Genomic DNA, 25,405 nt, shown 5'->3' on the forward strand with positions numbered 1-25,405 from the left:
CACCATGTTCTGGCCATTGTCACACACGACCATGCCTGGCTGTAGGTTCAGCGGTATGAGCCACAGATCTGCTTGCTCTTTCAGAGCTGTACACAGCTCTTCAGCATTGTGCGGTTTGTCACCTAAGCATATTAGCTTCAACACAGCCTGTTGCCACTTGGCAGAGGCAGTGCTGCAGTGCTTCCAGCTTGTGACTGATGTGGTCATTTCGGAGATGGAGGCTGAAGAGGAGGAGGAGGCTGAGGAGGATGAGGTGCAGGAGCTGTAGACCATGGGGGCAACCCTGTTTGACCTAGGGGCTAGAGATGAGCGGTGTTCGACTCAAACTGTTCGCCAATCTCAAATTCGAGCTGCTTTGGGCGGTGTTCGAGCCGTTCGGCGAACACAAACAATTTGAAAAATATTCGGCTGCTCGAGGTTATGTTCGATAACTGTTCGTGCACCAAAATCATAACTTGATTTTTTCTCAGTAATGCTGAAAATTAATGTTAATACGCAGTTTGAGTGTACAGCGGGGCTGTGGGAGGGGCAGGGGATGGATCTGTGCATAAATAATGAAGATCTCCATTTTTTTTTCTCTTTCCCGCATTTACAGTGGGGAGGTGCAATCTGTCAGCCTATCAGCATCGCACACACGGAGCGAACTGCTTTTTTTCACACAAGCAAGGGCATGTGTCATTGGCAGTGTATGTCACATGTCCTTGCCCTATAAGACCCAGCCATTTTCCACGTAGCCACCATTTTCTCACTGCTGCAGCTGCGTGTTAGACGGCACCGCTGTTGCTGTGTGCGCTATACTTTGAGTGTTAATTTCAAGCCAATTTTCGCACAAATCTACAGATAACTTGGGAGTAGGGAATAGGTGTGATTGCAGTCCTTTTGAGGACTAGGTTATATCATTTCCTACGACTTTTATCAGGCAGGTCTGTGCTCTTAAATAGATAGGTTGGGAGTAAAGACTAATTGTAATTGCAGTCCTTTTGAGGGCTAGATTACATCAGTTCCTGTCACTTTTTGCAATGCAGGTCTATGCCAGTGCTGTGCAAGTTTTTTTCACAGCATTTCGCTAAATCTAGCAAACAAATTCTTTTTGGCCTCTTGCAGTGTGTGTTAGTCAGTGGAGTAGCCTATCTGTGTTGCAAGCTACACCACCTGTGTATAGAATACAAATTTTTTTACTGCACCTAGTGAAGTAAAACCTTTTGGGCATAGCATCATTCTATTAGTCCATCTATACTAACCTCCACCAGGTTGCAAATTCAAAATAATTTTTATCTGCATCTAGCTCTGAAAAAATAGTTGGGCTTGCAGCAATGTGTGGGACTTGTTCTATTGTCCATCTATACTAACCTCCGCCAGGTTGCAAATTCAAAATAATTTTTATCTGCATCTAGCTCAGAAAAAATATTTTGGCTAGTAGCAGTGTGTGGGACTTGTTCTATTAGTCCATCTATACTAACCTCCACCAGGTTGCAAATTCAAAATAAATTTTATCTGCATCTAGCTCTGAAAAAATATTTTGGCTTGTAGCAGTGTGTGGGACTTGTTCTATTAGTCCATCTATACTAACCTCCACCAGGTTGCAAATTGAAAATAATTTTTATCTGCATCTAGCTCTGAAGAAATATTTGGGCTTGTAGCAGTGTGTGGTACTCATTGTATTAGGCCACCTATACCAAGCTCCACCAGCTTTGAAATTAATAATAATTTTTAGCTGCATCTTGCCTGTAAAATTATTTTGGGCATATTAGCAGTGTGTGGTACTCATTCTATTAGGCCATCTATACTAAGCTCCACCAGCTTTCAAATTACTAATAATTTTTAGCTGCATCTAGCCCGGAAAATAATTTTGGGCATAGTAGTAGTGTGTGGTACTCATTGTATTAGGCCATCTATACCAAACTCCACCAGCTTTGAAATTAATAATAATTTTTAGCTGCATCTAGCCCGGAAAATAATTTTGGGCTTAGTAGCAGTGTGTGGTGCTCATTGTATTAGGCCATCTATACCAAGCTCCTCCAGCTTTGAAATTAATAATAATTTTTAGCTGCATCTTGCCTGTAAAATAATTTTGGGCATATTAGCAGTGTGTGGTACTCATTGTATTAGGCCATCTATACCAAGCTCCACCAGCATTGAAATTAATAATAATTTTTAGCTGCATCTTGCCTGTAAACTAATTTTGGGCATATTAGCAGTGTGTGGTACTCATTCTATTAGGCCATGTTTACTAAGCTCCACCAGCTTTCAAATTACTAATAATTTTTAGCTGCATCTTGCCTGGAAAATAATTTTGGGCATAGTAGCAGTGTGTGGTACTCATTGTATTAGGCCATCTATACCAAGCTACACCAGCTTTGAAATTAATAATCATTTTTAGCTGCATCTTGCCTGAAAAATAATTTTGGGCATAGTAGTAGTTTGTGGTACTCATTGTATTAGGCCATCTATACCAAGCTCCACCAGCTTAGAAATTAATAATAATTTTTAGCTGCATCTTGCCTGTAAAATAATTTTGGGCATATTAGCAGTGTGTGGTACTCATTGTATTAGGCCTTTTATACCAAGCTCCACCAGCTTTGAAATTAATAATAATTTTTAGCTGCATCTTGCCTGTAAAATAATTTTGGGCATATTAGCAGTGTTTGGTACTCATTGTATTAGGCCATCTATACCAAGCTCCACCAGCTTTGAAATTAATAATAATTTTTAGCTGCATCTTGCCTGTAAACTAATTTTGGGCATATTAGCAGTGTTTGGTACTCATTGTATTAGGCCATCTATACCAAGCTCCACCAGTTTTGAAATTAATAATAATTTTTAGCTGCATCTAGCTCGGAAAATAATTTTTCTTCCCAATAGTGGAAGCAATAGAAATATGGGGCGCATTCCTGGCTAACAAAAATATACGCTTCATAACAAAAAATACCAGTCTAGCGCACTGCATTAATGAGATGGCATCATCGTCTCTCCCAGTACTAGGCCTACTACGCCGGCTAGCATTCCTGTGCCTAAAACACAATGTATGGGTCCACGCTAGCCACGATGCTGAGGGGTCTAAAGCTGCTGCTAATGCTTTATCACAATTCAATTGGAAGATTTTCACAAAGCTCCTCCCCAACGCCCACCCATCGGGCAACAGTTGCCCACCCTCCCTATGGGATCTAGTGGCGAATAGTTGATGCAATTAATCAGAGCGTCAGCTGCCCCGTCGACGTGTCAAGCAGACGGTAAGGCATGGGAAGAGTGGACATGACTAGTAGCAGGCAGACGTGTTGACCAATGTAAACAAGCCAGATTACAAGTCACCATAGAATTTCTCCACCAGCTAATGATGAGGGGCATATCAGGGGTGTCAGCGCAGCGGTGTCTGACCGGAGTAGCATTTCACTTCCAACCTCTGAATTGGGGAGATGTGACAAAGAGATTCATCATCAGACAATCCATAAAAGAGTGGAAAAGGGGTCAGCCAAGTCAGGAGTGTAGATGTCCCATCCCGTGTCACTAAAACTGATTTCTCACATCATATCCCTAACACCATTAACATGACACTCACAATTTGAAGCAACACTACTGTCTACTGCATTTGCGATCGCCTTCTTCGGGGCGCTATGCATAAGCGAATTAGTCCCTCAATCCAAAATTACCTCCAGTGGAGGCTTATTACACCGGACGTAGTCATAGCCAATAATGCAATACGTCTACGAATACGCCAATCAAAAAGGGTTCCAGCGGGCAGGGGCACTTGGGTACTTCTACAACCCACAAACGGTACACTGAGTAGGGTAATAATAGTAAAAACATATATAACCATCAGATCACAAAGTAATTTCTTCCTATCACACATTGATGGAACGCCATTTTCAGTGTGGGTGATAGGCCACTTGTATATATATTGGGCAGAAAAAAGGGCGAAAGTCCGCCCAAGCAGGAGGAAATTAGAGTTTCATAACACATATTTCAACTGGAGAGGTATTAGAGGCCTGCTATGGCCACAGGTACTAATGGAGGTAATCAAGGTAGGGAGAGAGGCAAGAGGTCCGGTCATCTTAGTTATACAGGCCGGGGGAAACGACCTAGGTCATCACAAGTGCGCATAACTAATGGCAATAATGAAACTAGACACTGAGCGCTTCAGAGAATTTTTCACAAAACTAACTATAGTATGGTCAGAGACTGTGCCGATAGCGGTATGGCAAGGTGCACGAGACATCACGTCCATCGAACGGACAAGGCGGGTAATAAATATTCGGATGGCAAAATTTAGAAGAGACAGAGGCGGTGTAGTGATACTTCACCGACAACTGGAAGGAGATAAAGCAGGCCTCATACGGCCCGACGGTGTTCACTTAATGGATATTGGACTGGACATATTCCTGTCAGGACTCCAGGACGGAGTGGAACAAGCGTTAAGAGTGATGGATGGGGGTCAGAGTCCTGCATACGAGTACGCAGGATCCTCCGTGGCCTGGAAATAGAAAGGACATGTTGGAGAGTTACACTTGTTGGCCAACTTGCCGGTGTGGAGACCCAGGGCATGGTGCAACAAGCTGAATTATTTTAGAAATAAAATGCCTTTTAATGGAATGAGTATAAAGAGTTAATAAAGATGTGACCGATCCTCACCCATCCAGTTGTAAGAGTTACATTATTGTATTATCAAGGAAAGGGGGGCGGTAGGGGGGCTGAGCGTCTGGGTTTGGTTGGGGGTCCCCACAGTCTGCCTAGGCTAGATGCATATAAAAATTCTTATTAGATACACAGGCGGCGCAGCTTGCTTGGCAGCTGGGCTACTACGCCCAAAGTATTGCCTAGGCTAGATGCAGGTAAAAATTCTATGCTGACTAGCAGACACTGAAGCTTTGGAGCAGACCTCTGAGTAAAGAGCTCTTCAAACTCAACCATTTGTGTTACCCCAAGCCATAGTGTATGTAGTTTCTTACAGTTAAAAAGGGGGGGGCGTGACCCAACCCACCTGGAATTGACGATGCCAACGTCACGTAAAACACAGCAACAGGACTCCAAAAAGAGTCTCCATTTTTTAAAATATTGTGGCACAGACACCACTTAAGTGGCATCAATTGCCCCAGAGTTGCTTGGTGAGGTGATTTTACCAAATCCTCAAGCTTTTAGTCTCCCCAGGATGACACAGGGGAAGAAAAGTCCTTGCGGATCCATGATTTGTTCATCTTTATGAACATGAGTCTATCTAAATTCTCAGTGGACAGCTGCGTGCGCTTATCTGTCAGCACACCACCAGCAGCGCTGAACACACGTTCAGAGAGAACGCTGGCTGCAGGGCATGACAAGATCTCAAAGGCGTGAGAAGCGAGCTCCGGCCATTTTTCCAGATTGGAAGCCCAAAATGAGCAAGGGTCCAGTGACACAGTCATAGCTTCGATGTTCACTTGGAGATACTCCTGTACCATCCACTCTAGGCATTGACTATGTGTCAGACTTCTTGTCTCCTGTGGCCTTGCAAAGGATGGTCTAAAAAAGTGGTGAAACGATTCCACAAAATTGGTGTTACCAGCAGATACTGTGTTACTGTTACGGTTTGAGTGATGAAGACTCGGCAGTACCACGGTTTGCAAGTTAGAACTGTGAGATTCACTACGTGCACCACTGGTGTTTTGTGGAAAAGCACATGTAAGATTCTGCAACAGCCTCTGCTGATACTCCTCCATGCGTGAATCCCTTTCTATGGCAGGAGTTATTTCGGCAAATTTACTTTTGTACCGGGGATCTAAGAGTGTGGCAACCCAGTAGTCGGGATTACTTTGAATTCTGACAATCCAAGGGTCATGTTGCAGGTAGTGCAGCAAGAAAGCACTCATGTGTCTTGCGCATCCAGGAGGACCAAGTCCTTGTTGTGTTGGTAGTGAGGTAAAAATCATGCTTCCTTCCTCTGCCCTCTCCCCCCAACCTCACACAACATAAATGTGATCAAGGTCTCCCTCATCTGATGAGTCTTACATGCCCATCGCCAGTTCGTCCTCCACTTCTTCCTCGGCTCCTGCACCTTCCTCAACAGTTTGGCTGCTACCATGCGCCCTGGGTAATCCCTCTCCCCCACCCTCCCATGCCTGCCGCCTTGGTGCTGCCGACCGTCTGGACCTTGGAGATGTTATCCCTTCCGCATACGACTCCTCCTCTACTTCCTCCACCTCCTCTTGTCCCAATACCTGACTCTGAATTCTGTTTAACGTGTGCTCCAGCATGTAAATCACCGGAATAGTCATGCTGATAATGGCATCGTCAGCAATAAACATCTTCGTCGCCATTTCAAAACTGTGCAGAAGGGTGTATGGCGCCCCGGAGGGTTCAGCCGCCACAGAGGTACTGCATCTCACCCAGAGGTGGGGTATCTCAACCTCAGCTAAGGAAGGAGTATGGCTCGCGACCCTAACACCTGCATCCAACACATGTCCGCAGTGGGGGTTGGGTGAGATTGCTCCTAAGGGAAAGCACAGTCCCTGGTCCCTAGCTGGTGGGAGGGTCCTATGTAGTGGGTGTGGGTGGAGAAAGCAGCTTAGGGGAGCACATGACAGGGAGAGTATAAATAGGAAGCCATCTTAGAAAGAGCAAGCCAGTCAGAGGAGGAGAAGTGACTGGAGCAGAGGCTCTGCATGAGCTCTGCTCCGTAGGCGGGCCTAGCCTGGGAGGCCCAGGACTGAAGGAGAGAAGAGAGGAGAGGGAGCAGGAATGCTCCAGGAACCGAAGGGACCCTAGGGGTACGGGCCGTGCAGAAGGCCACCCGTACGCCAGCTGCTACCAGGAGGAAGAGGGGTCAGGCCAGATAAGGGGAACCGGTCCCTCAACTAGCGGAGAAACAGCAAGGTTCAACTAGAAACCGGAGGCTGCAGCATTTCATGTACTGCAGGCCAAAGTCCACACCAGTCTCATTAAGAAGGTAGCCACAAAAGACCCAGGGGACGGAACACACGTCGCCTGCCAAGGCCCGAGGATACCAGATAGAAGTGTCACTGGGTGTGAGGTGCAGGGAGAAGGCCAGAGAAAGGACACACAGAAAGGGGTCCCGATAAGTACTCCGGATCTATCTGGGGGTGGACTGAGCCCCTCACTGAGTACGCACAGCAGGAAGTCATCCCCATCCCCTGGGCTAGTCACATCCTCCTCCACCTCCTCTGCTGACCTCAGCGACTGGCTGACTGTGGGTTGACAGTAAGTGGGATCTCCAACCTCATCATCACCCTGTGTGTTCTCACACCCGTCGTCCTCAGAGCCAACCTCTTCCTGCCCTGACCAAAAAGTCAAGTTGTCGCTCCAATCAGGTATTTGAGTCTCATCATCGTCTTCATCATTGTCTCCACCAACAGGAGTTACAGTTTGGGAATGAGGGTTTACATTATGCTCAGAACCTTCTTCATCTGGTCCTGGATCCGACTCATAAAGATTCTGGGCATCAGTGCAGATCATTTCCTCATCTGGATTAACAGAAGCTCTGGAGCAGACCTCCGTTTCCCAGGCTATAATATGAGTAAACAGCTGTGGAGACTCAACCATCTGTGTTACCCCAAACTCAGACGGGCAGCTGGAGACTTGGGAGTTGTGAGGAAGCAAGTGCGATTGGGGTGACACCTCTGAGGACTGGAGTATTTATGATGTTGAAGTTGAGGTGGAGGAGAGCCCACTTGAAGGAGCACTTGATATCCGTTGAAGCACCTGCTGTTTTTGTGCCTCATCTTTAATTTGTAGCGATGGGCGTGTCCGTAAGAAAGGGATCGTATCACATTGCCCACGAAAAGAAGTAGACATCTTAGTTTGGCTGGAAGATGGTCTTTCTTCTGCAGATGTTACTCCCCCCCACTGCGGGGGGGGCTCGACCCACCAGCGGACAGGCACCAGTATTGGGAGATGGGGGCTGGCCGTCAGGGTCCACCGCGGCTCCGGCACAAACCCGGCGACACGGAGGTCGCATGGGCAGGAACGGACTGGCCGTGTCGGCTTCGCACTCCAGCGTAGTCCCTCTGCCCGCACGCGCCCGTAAACTCAAAGGGATGCGCAAGCGGCTTTTCTTCCCAGGGCTGTTCCCCGCCCAGCAGGAACATGGGGGAGCTCAGGTCGGCCTTCCACTGTACTCCCTTACCTCCCTCGCCCTCTTTCCTTCTTCCGTTCTCCATCTAACCCCTCGGCTCTGTGGTGTCCGCTCTCCCTCCAGCTCTCTCCTACTCACAGGTGGACTACCGTGTGTATTCACACTGTGGCGAATCTTTTGGGCCCAGGCATAAGAAGTTGTCGAGGTAATCGATAATATGTGCCTCCTTAAAAACTTCCATTACAACCCATTCGAGGAAGCCACTAAACGCCTCAAATAGTGAGCAGGATCTGGAGCACCCCTTGGGCAAACAGCGATCTATATAGTATGCTCCTTCCCAGAAGCAGCCCAATAGGTGGACACTATTCGGAGGCACAGGTAGTAAGTAACCGGAACACCGGATCAATGTCTGTTTTGGCCATTAGGGTGACCCTTCCCAACTTCTTGATCTGCCTGATTGCCTTGTCAAAGGATGTACAGTATATACTACTGTACTTGGTTCCGCGTTGATGTTGTCGTTTACGGACCTGCCCCTGGGATATGACAAATGGTGGATTAGTCCGAATGTATTGGGTTCCATTTTTGGCACAACTCACAATGGGGATACCACTACGTCTTGTAAGGAAAGTGTTCTTAATGGAACCGCCATTCTACCTAAAGATATTTCTTTTTTTAATTTTCTTGTCACGACGTCTGGGTGTTGGTAGGCTGATTTTAGATTTTTACTCCAGCCTTTCTTGATTTTACAAGGGCATGACATGCCTATATCTGTGTCTCCCCCTTCTTTTACTCCCCCACCTCTTTTCTTTTCGCATGACTATATGTACTTGTCACTTTTCCATGTGTTAGTTGTGTCTTCTGAGCAGTTTGTCAGCTTTTGGACACCTTTGAAGTGTTTTCTATGTGTTTTCTATGTGTTTCTATGTGTTTTTGTTTGCCTGCCATTGGTTTTAACGGTGTTCGACGGTGTTCGATGAACAGTTCGACGAACAGTTCGACGAACATACGGGTGATCGACGAACCGAACCGAACTCGAACACTACGAGGAAGGCTCAACACTACTAGGGGCCGCAATCCTTGGCGTCGGGAGGACGTGTTCCGTCCCAAGGTCCCATTGGGTCCTGGATTCCACTATGTTAACCCAGTGTGACGTCAGTGAGATTTACCGTCCCTGCCCACAAGCACTTGTCCACATGTCCTTGGTTAGGTGGACTTTCACGATTACTGCGTTGTTCAGGGAACGGCTAATGTTTTGAGACACGTGCTTGTGTAATGCAGGGATGGCACACAGGGAGAAATAGTGGCGGCTGGGGATCGAGTTCTGAGGGACGGCCACCGCCATCAGGCTGCAGAATGCTTCAGTCTCCACAAGCTAAAAGGCAACATTTCAAGCACAAGCAGTCGTGAAATGTGAGAATTTAGAAGTGTGGCCTGTGGGACGTTGGCTGCGTATTTGCGCTTGTGTTCCAAGGACTGGGGTATGGACAACTGAAAGCTGCGCTGGGACAAGGACGTGGACGTGCTTCCTGATGCTGCTACTTGAGAGTGTGCAAGGACAGGTGCAGGGCAGGAGGCATCTTTGCATGCACCATGGACAGGGGATTGGCTTGCATGCACAACAGCGGAAGAAGCAATGGTGCTACCTGCAGACACTGTTCCTGGACCCTGGGGTTTGGCCCACAAAGTCGGGTGCTTTGCTGCCATGTGCCTGATCATGCTGGTGGTGGTCAGATTGTTAGTTTTGCCACCCCTGCTGATGCTGGCCTGGCATGTGGTGCAAATGGCCTTTTTGGGGTTATCGGCAGAGTATTTAAAAAACAACCAGACTCAGGAAGACCTAAGAGTTGTACTGGCAATTTCCATCATGTTGGTGTTACCGGAAACGGTTGCCTTCCTTCTGTCTGCGGCCACCACACTGCTTCTTCCTGCTTGTTGGGGTGCTCTGCCTCCCTCCCCCTGTGTGCTGCTGTCCTCACTTTGCATGTCCTCCTGCCAGGCTGGGTCAGTTACTATATCATCCACCTCCTCGTCTTCCACTTCCTCACCCTGGTCCTCCTCCTGACTTCCTGGCAAATGTGTCTCATCATCATCCACCTCTTGTAACACTTTCCCACCGTCACCTTTGTTTGACCGTGGCTGCTCAAATATTTGGGCATCGCTACATGTGATCTCCTTTTTCCCCTCTTCAAGTGGACCGGGCAAGAGGTCCGAATCTATAAATGGAAAAGTGAACAGCTCTTCAGAGTGTCCAAGTGTGGGATCGTTTATCTCCGAGCACCCGGCATGGTGGGAGGAAGGAGGATCAGGATGAGGAATATGCGGTCCAGACTCACGGCTACTGAGACTTGACCGTGTGGAAGACAGGGTGGTGGTGGCTAAGTGACTGGCAGCATTATTTGCTATCCAACCAATAACCTTTTCACACTGCTCTGTGTTCAATAGTGGCATTCTGCGGTCCCCTATTAATTGGGACAGGAAGGTCGATCGAGAAGATGTGGGTGTTTGTTGTGGCACAATTTCAGCTTGCCACAGCCTTGGCCTCTGCATGCACCATCACATCCAGTTCCCCGTCCCTTGCTGCGTGCCTTGCCCATTTTAAATGGAGGACAATATCTTCCACGCTCACTACAAATGGCTGAATTTGGAGCGAACTTATATTTGATCCGTGTGACAGACAAACCACAGTTTTAAATAGCTGGCCTGTGGGTAACTATTTTTAACAGCAAACTGATGTCAATAACTTCACTGACACACTGAAATAAAATTTTAATGGAGGCCAGAAATGGCAGAATTTTGAGCGAACTTATATGTGATCCATGTGATGGACAAGCCACAGTTTTAAATAGCTGGGCTGTAGGTAACTATTTTTAACAGCGACCTCATGTCAATAAGTTCGCTGACACACTGCAACAAAATTTCAATGGAGGCCAGAAATGGCTATATTTTCAGTGCAATTATATGTGATCCGTGTGACGGACAAACCACAGTTTTAAATAGCTTGCCTGTAGGTAACTATTTTTATCTGCAAACTGGTGTCAATAACTTCGCTGACACACTGAAGCAAAATTTTAATGGAGGCCAGAAATGGCAATATTTTCAGCGAAATTATATGTGATCCGTGTGACAGACAAACCACAGTTTTAAATAGCTGGATTTTTAGTGCTGTAATATGGAAAGGCCCTGGCTTTATTCTGCAGTGCCAACAAGCAAATGGCAAAGAAAAACGGTGTTCTCTTGATTGCTTTTTAAGCAACTAATCAGGATTAAGATAAAAAAATGATTCCTGGCCCCTGATACCTGGGGCTATTCTACAAATATGTGTCAAAGCACCAGCAGCAGACAGAACTGGAATGGACCCTCTTGCTATGTGCACTGCAGTCTGCTATATACCCTGTCTGCCTAGAAATGATATATCTGCAGCTGGATTAGTCCTCAGAAGGACTGTTAGTTGAGATGGATATGTAGAGAATCTTGTAGAATGCCTACACTAGCTAATAAGCAGCTGAATCTCTCCCTAGCTCAGCAGCACCTCTCCCTACACTGCCTGATTGCAGAGTAGACTGTGACAAGCATGGCGGTGCCAGGTCTGATATAGACCGGATGATGCTGTGCGGCCAGCCAGTCGCTGTAATGCCACAACCAACATGGCTGTGTCATTACAGTGTGTGGCAGACAATCCCTGTATGTTGATTGGCGCTCTAAAGAGGGTCAAACATGCAGGGAGGGGACCCGAGCTCCCGCCAAGCAACCCTGGAAATACCCGGCGAGCACCGAGCATCTCGAGCAGTGAGATTCTCAGGTGAGCACCGAGCAGTAGTGAGCATGCTCGCTCATCACTAATCAAGACACATATTATGTGGTATTGCTGCTACAAGGGATGCTGTTGCTGGCCCTAACTTGCCAAGCATCTCATTGCCTGTCCCATTTTTACTCCTGCCTCATCCTCTGCATAGCCATGTCAACTACACTCTTCCTTGCTGCCCACTGTGTTTTTTAATACTAGACAGTATACCTGATGCTGGGAAACCTACTCTCAAATTTTTGAACCCTCAAAACAGGGTTATGTTTTTTTTCAAGGCCTTGTAACTTCTTTATATTCAAAGCAGTGCAATGGTTTTTATTTCTAGAAAAAATGGTGTAATTTTTTAATTGCTTGATAAAAAGCTTTTGTAATTCCCTAATCATCATTCGCCGTAATTTTTACACTTCTTTTTGAGAGGATATTACTTTTTCAAATTCAAAACAGTACAGTACATTTGCTTTGTCTCTCTAATTAAAAAGATTATTTTTGGACAGCACATGAAAAAGCTATCGGTCTTTATATTGCCCAAACAGGGATAATTGTTTCACCCAGCTGTGTAAAAATGCCACCCCTTATTCCATTTGCACCACCTGTCTAGAAAAAACAGCAATACATGCATCTGTCACACCAAAAGAGATAATTTTAGACCATTTATATAATTTAGTTAAGTTAAAAAACTGATACTTCAATGTGCTGCGTAATATGCTATTAGTTATTATTATTATTTTATTGATTTACATAGTGCCATTAGTTCCACAGCGGTTTGCTGTGGACATACGCTTACACCCATATAAGCAGAGGGATTAAAGTTATAATTTTTTCAAACGTACACCCCACAACTATAGTGTCGGCTCTTGAAGAATTTTTATACTGTATTCCTGTCTTTTGCCATTCGTTTATATGTCACCCTTCTTGAGCAAAATAAATGACTCTGCTTTAAGCAAAAATATGCAAGCAAATTATTACATTAAATTAAAGCATTTATCTGTGCAGGTTTGTTTTGGAACACCTGTTTAGCTTGTCAAATTGGAGACACATACTCATCACACAAATATTGCAGTCAAACTGGTTTGGCATTAGCATTTTTGGTCATCCTGTCTACCCTACCTAGCATTTCTGGCTGATTCCATATTTTTCCAAGGCTAACTAAGAATAAAAATGTTTTTTTTTTCTAAGTTATGTAAACATTATACTTGTATCCAAAATGTATGTTTAATGAACAAGTGGCACTGGCAACAAATTGTCATAGAGAAAAAATAAATATATCATACCATTCGCGATGGCACTGATGCACCCAGAGCTCGAAAGACAGTTTGAATTTCTTTGGAACTTGATTGGGCTGCTTTTCCACCATCTGTATTATCATGCATTTTCTCTGCCATCAACGTCCAGGGAGATTAGCTACACTGCCATGGGTTGTAAACTTCTTGATTATGTTGCGCACCATGAACAAAGAAACATCAAGATATCTGGAGATGAACTTGTAACCTTGAGATTGTTGACATTGTTCAACAATTTTGGTTCTCAGTCCTTACACAGCTGTCTTCTCCTCTTTCTGTTCTCCATGCTTAGTGTGGCACGTACAGACATACAATGAAAAGATTGAGTCATCTTCTCCCTTTTTATCTTGTTTCAGGTGTGATTTTCATATTGCCCAAATCTGTTACTTGCCACAAGTGAATTTGAACAAGCATCACATGAGTGCAACAAGGTTGTTTACCCACCATTTTGGAAAGGTGCCAACAAGTTTGTCCCGCTCATTTTTGGGGTTTTGTGTGAAATTATGTCCAATTTGCCTTTTTTTCTCAGTTTTTTGTGTTGTTCCAATACACACAAATGAAATATACATGTGTATAGCTAATTATGTGTAATTGCAATCATTTTCTGGGGGAAATACGTCATTCTCTGGAACAATTTTCAGGGTGCCAACACTTTTAGAGTTGACTGTATGCTAGATCACTGGTCTCAGTCTCAGCAAGATGATGTAGCATCTGACCACAACACCATCAGATGGGTGAATATTGTACTCAGTCCCATTCCTCCACTGCCATAATACCTAATGTTGTATGTAGCATAACTTTCATTCCGTCAATGACACCTATTTGTGTTCTGCTCAATTGTCTGCTAGCTCATAGCACCCCATCAGACTGTCAGAATGGGCTAATAGGTGGGTTCTCAGTTAACTCATTCTGCTGCCAGCAATATACAGTGTAACACAGAGGCAATAGAAGAGAAATGGTGATAAGAAATGGTTATGCATATTTAAAGCACCACTCCAGTGTTTTTTTATTTTATTGCTGTAGTAGTGCTTTGAATATAAGGTTCTTGCACTCTGTCTGATACTTACCTGCTGCCATCTTTCCCTTCTATCGCCACCACTCTAGTTTGTCTCCTATTGGATTTCTCCAGTGTTTGCTGGAGGGAGCACAAATCCACAACTCAATACAAGTCTATGAGAGACTAATTCAGTCTCTCATAGACTAGCATTGAGCACTTTTTGCGACGCAAAAAGGTGAAGACGCCGGAAGGTGACATATAGCTAACATTAGAAGCACTACTTCAGCAATAAAACAAAAAAATTACACTGGAATGGTTAACTCCTTTCTGACATTGTCAGTAATAGTACGTCCCTGGGCCTTATGGACCAGGTATGTACTATTGCGACATGGCAATTGCAACCGCACACAGGCTGTCCCCAATATTGCGCTCTGTACAAAATACTGGCCCCCTTATAATGCTCCATACAGAATACTGGCCTCCAAATAATTCTCCATGCATGATACTGGCTCCCATATTACGTTCTGCACAGGAAACTGGACCCTTATAATGCTCCATACAGAATACTGGCCCCAAAATAATGCCCCACACAGGCTGTTCCCCCCATATAATGCCCTATGCAGTCTGTTCCCCCACATAATGCCCCATGCAGGATGTCACCTCTCCCCTCCCTTATAATGCCCCAAGCAGGATCTCACCTCTCCCCTCCCTTATAATGCCCCATGCAGGATGTCACCTCTTTATAATGTCCCATGCAAGGATGTGACCCCCCTTATAATGCCCCATGCATGATGTCACCCAACTTATGACGCCCCATGCAGGCTGTTCCCCCCACATAATGCCCCATGCAGGATGTCACCCCCTCTTATAATGCCCCATGCGGGATGTCACCCCCTCTTATAATATCACATGCAGGATGTCACCCCCTCTTATAATGCCCCATGCAAGATGTAACCCCCTCTTATATTTCCCCATGTAGGATGTCGCCCTTCATATAATGCGCCATGCAAGATGTCAACCCTCATATAATGCCCCATGCAAGATGTCACCTCTCAACTTATATAATGCCCAATGCAGGATGTCACCTCTGCTCCCATATTATGCCCCATTCAGGATGTCACCACCCTATATTGCCCCATGCAGGATATCACCCCATTCTAATGCCCCATGCAGGATGTCACTTCTCCCTATAATGCCCCATGCAGGCTGTTCCCCCCACATAATGCCCCATGCAGGATGTCACCCCCTATTATAATGCCCCATGCAGGATGTCACCCCCCTTATAATGCCCCAAGCAGGATGTCACCCCCTCCCCTTATAATGCCCCATGCAGGCTGTTCCCCCCACATATTTCCCCATGCAGGATGTCACCCCCTCTTATAATGCCCCATGCAGGATGTCTTCCTTCATTTAATGCCCCATGCAGGATGTCACCCAACATATAATGCCCCATGCAGGATGTCACCTCTCCCCCTATATAATGCCCCGTGCAGGATGTCATCCCCTCTTATAATGCCAAATGGAAGATGTCACCGCTCCCCCCCATATAATGCCCCATGCAGGATGTCACCTCTCCCCCCCATATAATGCCCCATGCAGTATGTTACCCCCTCTTATTGTACCCCATGCAGGATGTCACCCCCTCTTATAATGCCCCATGCAGGATGTCACCCCCTCTTATAATATCCCATGCAGGATGTCACATCCTCTTATAATGACCCATGCAGGATGTCACCCCCCCTTATAATGCCCTATGCAGGCTGTTCCCCCCACATAATGCCCCATGTAGGATGTCACCACTTCTTAAAATGCCCCATGCAGGATGTCACCTCCTCTTATAATACCAAATGAAGGATGTCACCCCCTCTTATAATGCCCCATGCAGGATGTCACCCCTCTTATAATGCCCCATGCAGGATGTCACCCCCTTATAATACCCCATGTAGGATGTCACCCCCCCTTATAATGCCCCATGCAGGATGTCACCCCCTTATAATGCCCCATGCAGGATGTCACCCCCTCCCCTTATAATGCCCCGTGGAGGCTGTTCCCCCCACATAATCCCCCATGAAGGATGTCACCCCCTCTTATAATGCCCCATGCAGGTTGTCACCCCTCATATAATGCCCCATGCAGGATGTCACCTCTCCCCCAATATAATGCGCATGCAGGATGTCATCCCCTCTTATAATGCCCCATGCAGGATGTCACCTCTCCCCCCATATAATGCCCCATGCAGGATGTCACCTCCCCCCTCCATTTAATGCCCCATGCAGGATGTCACCCCCTTATATAGTACCCCATGCAGTATGTCACCCCCTCTCATAATGCCCCATGCAGGATGTCACCCCCCTTATAATCCCCCATGCAGGCTGTTCCCCCCACATAATGCCCCATGCAGGATGTCACCCCCTCTTATAATACCCCATGCAGCATGTCACCCCCTCTTATAATGCCCCATGTAGGATATCACACCCTTTTATAATGCCACATGCAGGATATCACCCCCCCCTTATTATGCCCCATGCAGGCTGTTCCCCCCACATAATGCCCCATGCAGGATGTCACCCCACCTAATAATGCCCCATGCAGGCTGTTCCCCCCTTATAATGCCCCAGGCAGGATGTCACCCCTCATATAATGCCCCATGCAGGATGTCACCCCTCCCCCTATATAATGCCCCATGCAGGATGTCATCCCCTCTTATAGTGCCCCATGCAGGATGTCACCTCTCCCATCCCCATATAATGCCCCATGCAGGATGTCACCTCCCCCCTCCATATAATGCCCCATGCAGGTTGTCACCCCCTCTTATATTACCCCATGCAGTATGTCACCCCCTCTTATAATGCCCCACGCAGGAAGTCACCCCCTCTCCTAATGCCCCATGCAGGATGTCAACCCCCTTATAATCCCCCATGCAGGCTGTTCCCCCCACATAATGCCCCATGAAGGATGTCACCCCCTCTTATAATACCCCATGCAGCATGTCACCCCCTCTTATAATGCCCCATGCAGGATGTCACCCCCTCTTATAATGCCCCATGCACGATATCACACCCATTTATAATGCTCCATGCAGGATATCACCCCCCCTTATAATGCCACATGCAGGCTGTTCCCCCCACATAATGCCCCATGCAAGATGTCACCCCCCTTTATAATCCCCCATGCAGGCTGTTCCCCCCTTATAATGCCCCATGCAGGATGTCACCCCCTCTTATAATGCCCCATGCAGGATGTCACCCCCTCTTATAATGTCCCATGCAGGATGTCACCCCCCCTTATAATGCCCCATGCAGGATGTCATCTCCCCACCTTATAATGCCCCATGCCTCCATATATTAAAAAACAAAAAAGCAAATACTCACCTCACTTCTCACCTGCTGCTGCTGCTCCAGACTCCTCACCCGCGCCGGCGTCTTCCTGCTCTGCGCTGCCTGTGACTGCTCAGGAGAGAGCGCAGTGTAAAGACGTCACCGCGCCCTCTGACCTGAGACGCCACAGTGCAGCAGCCGTGGAAGTGACTGGAGCTTCTGCGGAGGCACGGGGAGAGGTAAGTATTGTAGCATTGTGCCGGTGCCCTGAGCAAGCGGGGAGGCTGGCGCTGGCACCGCACCGCTCACGGGTCTCATAGCATGCAGGGGTCCCCGACAGTGAGTGGGCCCCTGCATCTGCTCAGGGCCCCAGCACTTGCTGACGCCGGCCCTGCACATCGCCATTTACTATCTACTTAATAAAGTCTCAGTAGCATAAGCCTTACACTGCTGTATACTCCAACACTTTTTTGCATTTTCTCTACGACTATCAAATTGCTTTAATGGAGTGTTTCAACTGCCTTTATCTCCACCTATATCTTAGAGCTTTACAATTATTGCATTCTGTATATTTTTTAACAATTAATGCTGACCTGCAGAGGTACAGTACCATCTGTCATACCAAATCTATGGATAGAAATCCTACACAGTCTAATCAGATCAGCAAAAAATAGCCAGAAATAGTTTCACAAATAATTGACAAATTTTTATTAGAGACACCACATAACAATTAAAAAAAGACGTGATACAAAATGTGTGATAATAAGGGGGGGGGCTAAAAGGCATCTACAGCAGCATGATCCAATAGAAGATAAAGGGTTTACCTTTTATATATTTCACTAATAGAAGACATGATTCAATATAAAGTGCATAGTGCAAAAAGTAACTTGTAATTCACAAGAAATAAGAATGTGGTTTCTTGTATTAACTAATATCCAGTGACCAGCAAGATTTAGCTATTATACTAACCAAGGCTCATGACTCTGAGATGCCCACGTCTGCCAATTACATAAAGCAATTTACTGTGAAACACAAACCTGTACCAATTACAAAAAGCAATTTACAAAATGCTCACTACTCATGTTAAAATACACACAAGGCTAAAAAACTAAAACGAAAGTTAAAAACATATATGTATGCCCGGGACGAGGAATAGATAAGCAGCAACTCAGAACCAGAAAGAGATATCATTTTTGTTTTTAAGGATATCAAATCTTATATCCAGAGAGTCAATACATGCCTTATAAAAAACTCGAAAAACCCCATTGGTCATTCAGATCAAATGATTCCATTGTCCAGAGTGTAGTGATCCAGTGACACTCTTTACGTGCCAACTTATTCATTAGATTAACCCCACGTATGCCTAAATGGACCACATCTATCCCTCTCACCTGGAGAACAAATGGGGCCAGTCGGATGGGATTCACGGAAATAGGCAGGTAAGGTTTTTAAATTCAGAAGTTGTTGTCTTTCCTCATCTCCCCCATCCTGTATTGATCTTGCTGTTTTAATATCCGGTACATGTTCTAAAATACGCACACGTAACTGCCTGGAGGTGAGACCAATATAGATCAGGTTACATGAACATGTGAGATAGTAAATCACGAGGTTGTTCTACAATTGAAATTGATAGAATGAACAATTTTAAATGTACGTTGTTTGGTAGAATTAACAAAAAACTCACTTTTCACCATATAATAACATGCACTGCAGTCTCGACATGCTCTGAAACCCTATTTCAGTCCTTTCGAATCAAAAATGTAGGTTGATCTTGGAGAGACGTAATGACAGTGTACCAATGTGTCGCCTATTGTCTTACTTCTTCTTGCCACAATGAGGTCTATCATCAATCAATTTCACCAATTCGGGATCTTAAGAATGGGCCAGAATGTACTTAAAATTCCCGACATCTCCTTCCATCTGGCATGATGGTTGGTGACACGTAATTGAAAATCATTTTGCTTTTTATTTTTGTGTTGAAATAGTGCATCCCGATTAATACATTTAACTTGACAATATCCTTGATTTATATCATCCAGTCTGTACTCACGATGTAAGAACCTTTCAGTCAGATTTAGCTTGGACTTCAAATTCCTCCTCCGTGTCACATATTCTCTTTGCACGAATAAATTGACCCTTTGGAATCACCCGCATTGTGTGTCTAGGATGAGTTGACCTCGCATGTAATAGTGAATTGGTGCTCGTCATTTTTTGAAAAAATGGTTCTGTGTATATCCCCAAGTGAGCCAATTGTTAACTGCAAATTAAGAAAATCTATTGTTTTTGTTGTAATATTAAATGTCAATTTTACATTCCAGGTATTGTCATTCAAATGCTTCAGGAATTGATCTTGCTCCTTTTTGTTGCCCTGCCAGATAAATAGGACATCATCAATGAAATGCCTCCAGCTTACCACCAATGGTCCTGAGAAGGTATGGAGGCAGGGCAGCATGTGCTCACATTCCCAAAAACCCATGAATAGGTTGGCGTAATGAGGGCGCACAAGTCGCCCCCATTGCCTCATCCTTCAATTGGAGAAAAAAACGGTCCTTAAAAGTAAATTAATTATGAGTGAGCACAAATTCCAAAAGATTTAACAGAAACTCCATCAATTCCTTATCCATGCCCTTATTAGTCAGAAAAAAACAAGCCGCATGAAGACAATAGCTATGGTCAATATGTGTATATAGGGACTCAACGTCCCCAGAAATTAAATACATATCGGGTTTAAAGGTGACATCCTACAACCTCTGAAGTACATCTCCCGAATTTCTAATATAAGAAGGTAATTCCAATACACATTCTATGGATAGGTCTTCAATATTTAATTCCTGAACAACCCCTTGAATCCCTACTATTAAAGGGGTTGTCTGGACCAAATCAATAAGCCTGCAGTCACTCTGTGTGACTGCAGACTTATGAATCCCCCCCAGCGTGCGCACTGTGCCTTGCGGGGATGAGCCGGTTTCAGACCTGGGGACTGGAGGGTATGTATGAGTTATACATACTCCCAGCCAGTGTAAACAAGTGTACGGGAGAGAGGCCACACCCACTTGTCGGGAGTATGTATAAGACATACATAGCCTCTGTTCCCGGGTCTGAAACTGGCAAATCACTGCAGCCCATAGTGCAATCACTAGGGATATTCATAAGTCTGCAGTCACACAGAATGACTGTAGACTTATCGATTTGGACCAGAAAACTCCTTTAACATATTACATACTATTTGGAAGAAAAGCAAAATTTCCTACCTTTTGTTTTAGTTGGAGAAGATTATGGCACTGAAGGATACCGCAGACCTCTGCATCCTCCATATTGAGAGAATCTTGTAATGCTGATGTTTACCTTCACGATTATAATGAAAATATCTCATCCCATCTTTGTTACAGTGTTTGTATAATCTGATTGTATTAATATTTGTTGAAGGCAGTTTTCAAAATAATGAGAAATGGGTGAATTAAATAGATCTGTGTCAAATGACATGAGAATTGTGATAGCAATAGCAGCCGAGTTAGAAATAAAATAATTACAATTCTTACTAAATAAATATACACTGTTAATTAAAAATGTTAATTGAGTCAAATTAGACGATGATAGGGTTAAACCAGTAATATTTAAATTCACCCAGGTCTTATCTCTTGTTGGAATGAAGCAGATGATTAATCCTTAATATTCTACAGGGATACAGTGAACATCAGCAATTAAATTAACAACTGCAAAGTTTATACTCGGAGATTCAAAAATGAGAGACAGAAACACTTTAATTTTTCACATGTTGTTACCTTAATTATCTTCTTATTGCCACTGTCTCTTCTCCCTCATTACAAAAACACGCCCTATAGTATTCACAGCTCTGTTTAATTTGCTGTCGCTCGGCAACTATGTAAGGAATGTCATCTGAGAAGCAAAAGTCATAAATCTTACTTTGTGCATGCTCATTGGAAATAAATTGTTCTGCTGTACAGAGTCCCAAGGTTCATACCGCAAAATGCTGACAAATTTGTATTTCCTTATGAACAACCGGTAATGTCAATCAATTTCTGGACTACTACAAAAAAGCACAAAGCACATATTTGTAGATATTTGTCATAGAACTAAATTGCTAAATAACACGAAAGAGGAAACAGAATGCTATAATATATATTTTAATGACCAATATCCAGATCTATTATTATTTTTCAAGAGCCATTTATCTTGACTATTTTAAAAAATTAATTTTCTGAACCTGTAATTAATAAATAAAACAATGACCTGTGATTAAATGAAGTTTGTTTAATTTACGTTATTTTTAATGAGTTTACATTAGGTGTTTGGATCCTTCTGCAAGTCTGAGTTTTCCACTTTCAAAGCTACAGTGCTGCAAGGATTACAAATCTGCTACTGTTACCTTGTAAAAATATATCCAGGGCTAAATGGTGACACGTGTCACACAACACTAACTCTCAGAAAAATTGGGCAACAAAAACATTTGTGCAAACTGTCTTCACCCTGCTGTCACACAACTATTTCAGAGATCTGATTTTGGTGTAAATAAAATAGCCAAGTTGCAGACAAGCTGCATGTAGTGTGTGACTTGCATTGAAGTCAACAAGTTTGTGACATATGATTTGTAACCAGCAACAGAAAATCCTACACATTTGGAAACATATGTAACTCTGTGTCGCAGTCACAGTACAGGTGCATCTCACTAAATTATAATATCATCAAAAAGTTAATTTATTTCAGTTCTTCAATACAAAATGTGAAACTCTTATATTCTATAGAGTGATCTATTTCAAGTTTTTATTTTTGTTAATGTTGATGATTGTGGCTTACAGCCAATGAAAACACAAAAGTCATTATCTCAGTAAATTAAAATAATTACCAAAAAAACACCTGAAAAGGCTTCCTAAGCATTTAAAGAGGTCCCTTAGTCTGTTTCAGTAGGCTCCACATGGGCAAGACTGCTGACTTGACAGATGTCCAGAAGGCAGTCATTGACACACTCCACAAGGCCCAAGAGTTCCAATTTTCATTTGGAAATCAAGGTCCCAGAGTTTGGTGGAAGAGTGGAGAGGCCACAATCCAAGCTGCTTGAGGTCTAGTGTGAAGTTTCCACAATCAGTGATGGTTTGGGGAGCCATGTCATCTGATGGTGTAGGGCCACCGTGTTTTATCAAGACGAAAGTCAGCGCAGCCATCTGCCAAGAAATTTTAGAGCACTTCATGCTTCCCTCTGCCAACAAGCTTTTTGGAGACGGAAATTTCACTGTTCAGCAGGACTTGGCACCTGTCCACACTGCCAAAAGTACCAATACCTGGTTTAAAAACAACAGTATCACTCTGCTTGATTGGCCAGCAAACTCACCTGACCTTAACCCCATAGAGAATCTATGGGGTATTGTCAAGAGGAAGATGAGAGACACCAGACCCAACAATGCAGGCGAGCTGAAGGCTGCTATCAAAGCAACCTGGGCTTCCATAACACCTCAGCAGTGCCACAGGCTGATCGTCTCCATGCCACGCCATACTGATGCAGTAATTGATGCAAAAGGAGCCCCGACCAAGTACTGAGTGCATTTACTGAACATACATTTCAGTAGGACAACATTTTGGATTTTAAAAACAGTTTTCAAGCTGTTGTTATGAAGTATTCTAACTTACTGAGATAATGACTTTTGTGTTTTCATTGGCTGTAAGCCATAATCATCAACATTAACAAAAATAAACACTTGAAATAGATCACTCTGTTTGTAATGACTCTATATAATATATGTATTTGTATTGAAGAACTGAAATAAATTAACTTTTTGATGATATTCTAATTTTGTGAGAAACACCTGTATATCGCAAGTCGCAGCTTGACACCATAGGAAATCATTACATCCAATGTTGTAATTTGTCGCTGTGTTTTCAATGTTGTGTGACATATGACTCGATGTAGCCCTACCCTTAGAGGGCGGAGACTCTTGTCACTTTTTTGCTTGTTGTTTTCTTATGTGATTAGACTGAGATTCCCTTATCAGCAGTATATATATGACTCGCCCCCTGGGCCGTGGGGCACTCGGGAATGGGCATCAGGGCAATGCTGGGAGCAGTAGTGGCGACCCGGTCCCATGGCTCAGGGTGGTCAGACCAGTGGCAGCCTTTTATATGTTTTAGGTAATGTCCGACTACGCCACCCGTGGATTTGCGGTCATTAGGAACCGCCACTGCAGGGCCGACCGCTGGGGCTGATGTTGGGTGCAGCTGAGGTGGTGTGACTCCCCACGGGAAGAGTGCAGCCCCAGGGCAGTGTAGTGAATGGTGGGAGTGATGGTGGTGAGAGTCCCAGTACCGGTAGTGCTGGAGGCGCGAAGGAGCACACAGACAACAAGTTACAGTCCAGGGTCTTTACTCACAATTCATTTGTTCCGGGTCACTTCTGTCAGCAGTCACCGCCCGAGCAGTGCTGCGTCCACCAGGTGTGGGGCTCGGTCAACTCCCAGGCAGCTCAGAAGTATGGCTCAGGACCCCCTTCAATCCTTCCTCTGGCCTGCCTCACCAGTGACCCACTTTTGTCCAGCTGCCGCGGACCTGCGCGGGTAAACGTGGGCCCCGTTCCCCGCTGTCCTTTATGGTGCCTTCCTAGCAGGTTTGATGAGGTGCTGCACCAATAAATGGTCACAGCCTCCGGTCTTTGGCTGAGGGTTGTTTCTCCTCCACCAACTTGGGATCCGGTACCCTTAATCTGCCTGACCCTTCACCCGGTATTCTCGTGGGTTCTTAGGGTCCCTTCCACCTTCTTGTTCCTGAGCCCCTCTGTTCCTCTGTCTCTTCTTCTCCTCTTTTCTGTTCCTCCTTCTTCTCCTTTCTCGTGGAGCTGGGCTGAGAAGGAACCACAGCTCCCCTTCACCTCCTCTCTCTGCACAGACTGACTCTGCTCCCTGTCCTAAGATGGTGCCCACCTTTTATACCTCCCTCTAGCCATGAGCCCAGGTGACCAGCAACCAATGGGCTCCTACCTACGCTCAGGAACCAACCCCTATCTGCTCCTACATCACTGGGTTTTCCTCCCCCCTCCCCACTCCAGCCAGGGACATGGTCTGTCGTACCTGCATTTCTGTCTAATGGGAGTACCGTTGAGCTGTCCCTCGGAAATGGGGTGAGTGTGCTGTATGCAGCTAACTGAGCCCTGGTCCATACTCCATCCTTACCTGGGAGTGGAATATCTCTCCTCTGGCAGAGGTGCAATACCCCTGTAGCGGCCGAACCCTCGGGGCGCTACATATATATTCCACTTTACTGCCAAGTTGGCAAATTATTCTGGTTGAAATGTGGCCAGCTTAAGCATTTGCATTATAATTTATGTTACACAAATTACATTTATGTGTAAAGTTCATTTCCAAAGAGCCACTATTGCTTGATTTTCACAAAAAATGTATCAGGTATGATTGGGTTTAATTGAATGCTGTTTGAGTTCCAGCTGTAAGTGCTGGTTGTGAAAAGCTTTTAAGTATGGAGGGTACAAATGATCAGCAAAGAGGGGAAGTATTTATTGAGCGTTCTGACCAAGTGGTTGGGTCAGTTAGAAAGGAAGAACAGTGTAGAAGACTGCATTGCTGCATGACAGCCGATATTGGGGATGGTGCCTAAGCCACCTGTGGAATGCTGTAAGTGTCCTAGATGTTGAGGCCAAATGCCCTTTGTGAAGGGTTAAGATGAGTGCAGAGAGGAATGAACAGATAGGTGCACCTTGAATAGTCAGTGTAGGCCAAAGAAAGACAGCATTTGAAGTGACCTAGGAGTGTAGCATGAAGTTAAGCAAGACTCTCTGAAAGGTGTTCTGCATGTTTAGGAGTAGACTGTCTGGATATGAAAACAGCAGTGAGATGACGAGGGTAGTTAGCTTCATCAAGTGTCAGTGTGAAATTATCCTAAGATTGTGACAGGGCCTGCAATAAGTATTGATAAATTAAAGTGAATGCAAGT

At 44.9% G+C, this 25,405-nt stretch overlaps 1 long non-coding RNA gene across 2 annotated transcripts in view; it reads right to left on the reverse strand.

The window, feature by feature from the left end:
* The window catches only part of LOC141160950 (uncharacterized), a 162,355-nt gene extending 141,546 nt beyond the window's left edge, over positions 1 to 20,809 (reverse strand). The window contains exons 1-3 of one of the 2 annotated variants that reach the window (XR_012250592.1): positions 20,707 to 20,809; positions 19,506 to 19,712; positions 18,847 to 19,004 (exon numbers count right to left, since the gene is read on the reverse strand). This is a non-coding gene — a long non-coding RNA (uncharacterized lncRNA). Of the gene's footprint in view, positions 1 to 18,846; positions 19,005 to 19,139; positions 19,713 to 20,706 lie in introns of both variants that reach the window. The other variant, XR_012250591.1, reaches the window with a different exon arrangement.
* Between the last annotated feature and the right edge of the window lie 4,596 nt (positions 20,810 to 25,405).

This window comes from Phyllobates terribilis, unplaced genomic scaffold (genome assembly GCF_046119375.1).
Source record: "Phyllobates terribilis strain yellow unplaced genomic scaffold, ASM4611937v1 Scaffold_9__5_contigs__length_417890890, whole genome shotgun sequence".
NCBI lineage: Eukaryota > Metazoa > Chordata > Amphibia > Anura > Dendrobatidae > Phyllobates > Phyllobates terribilis.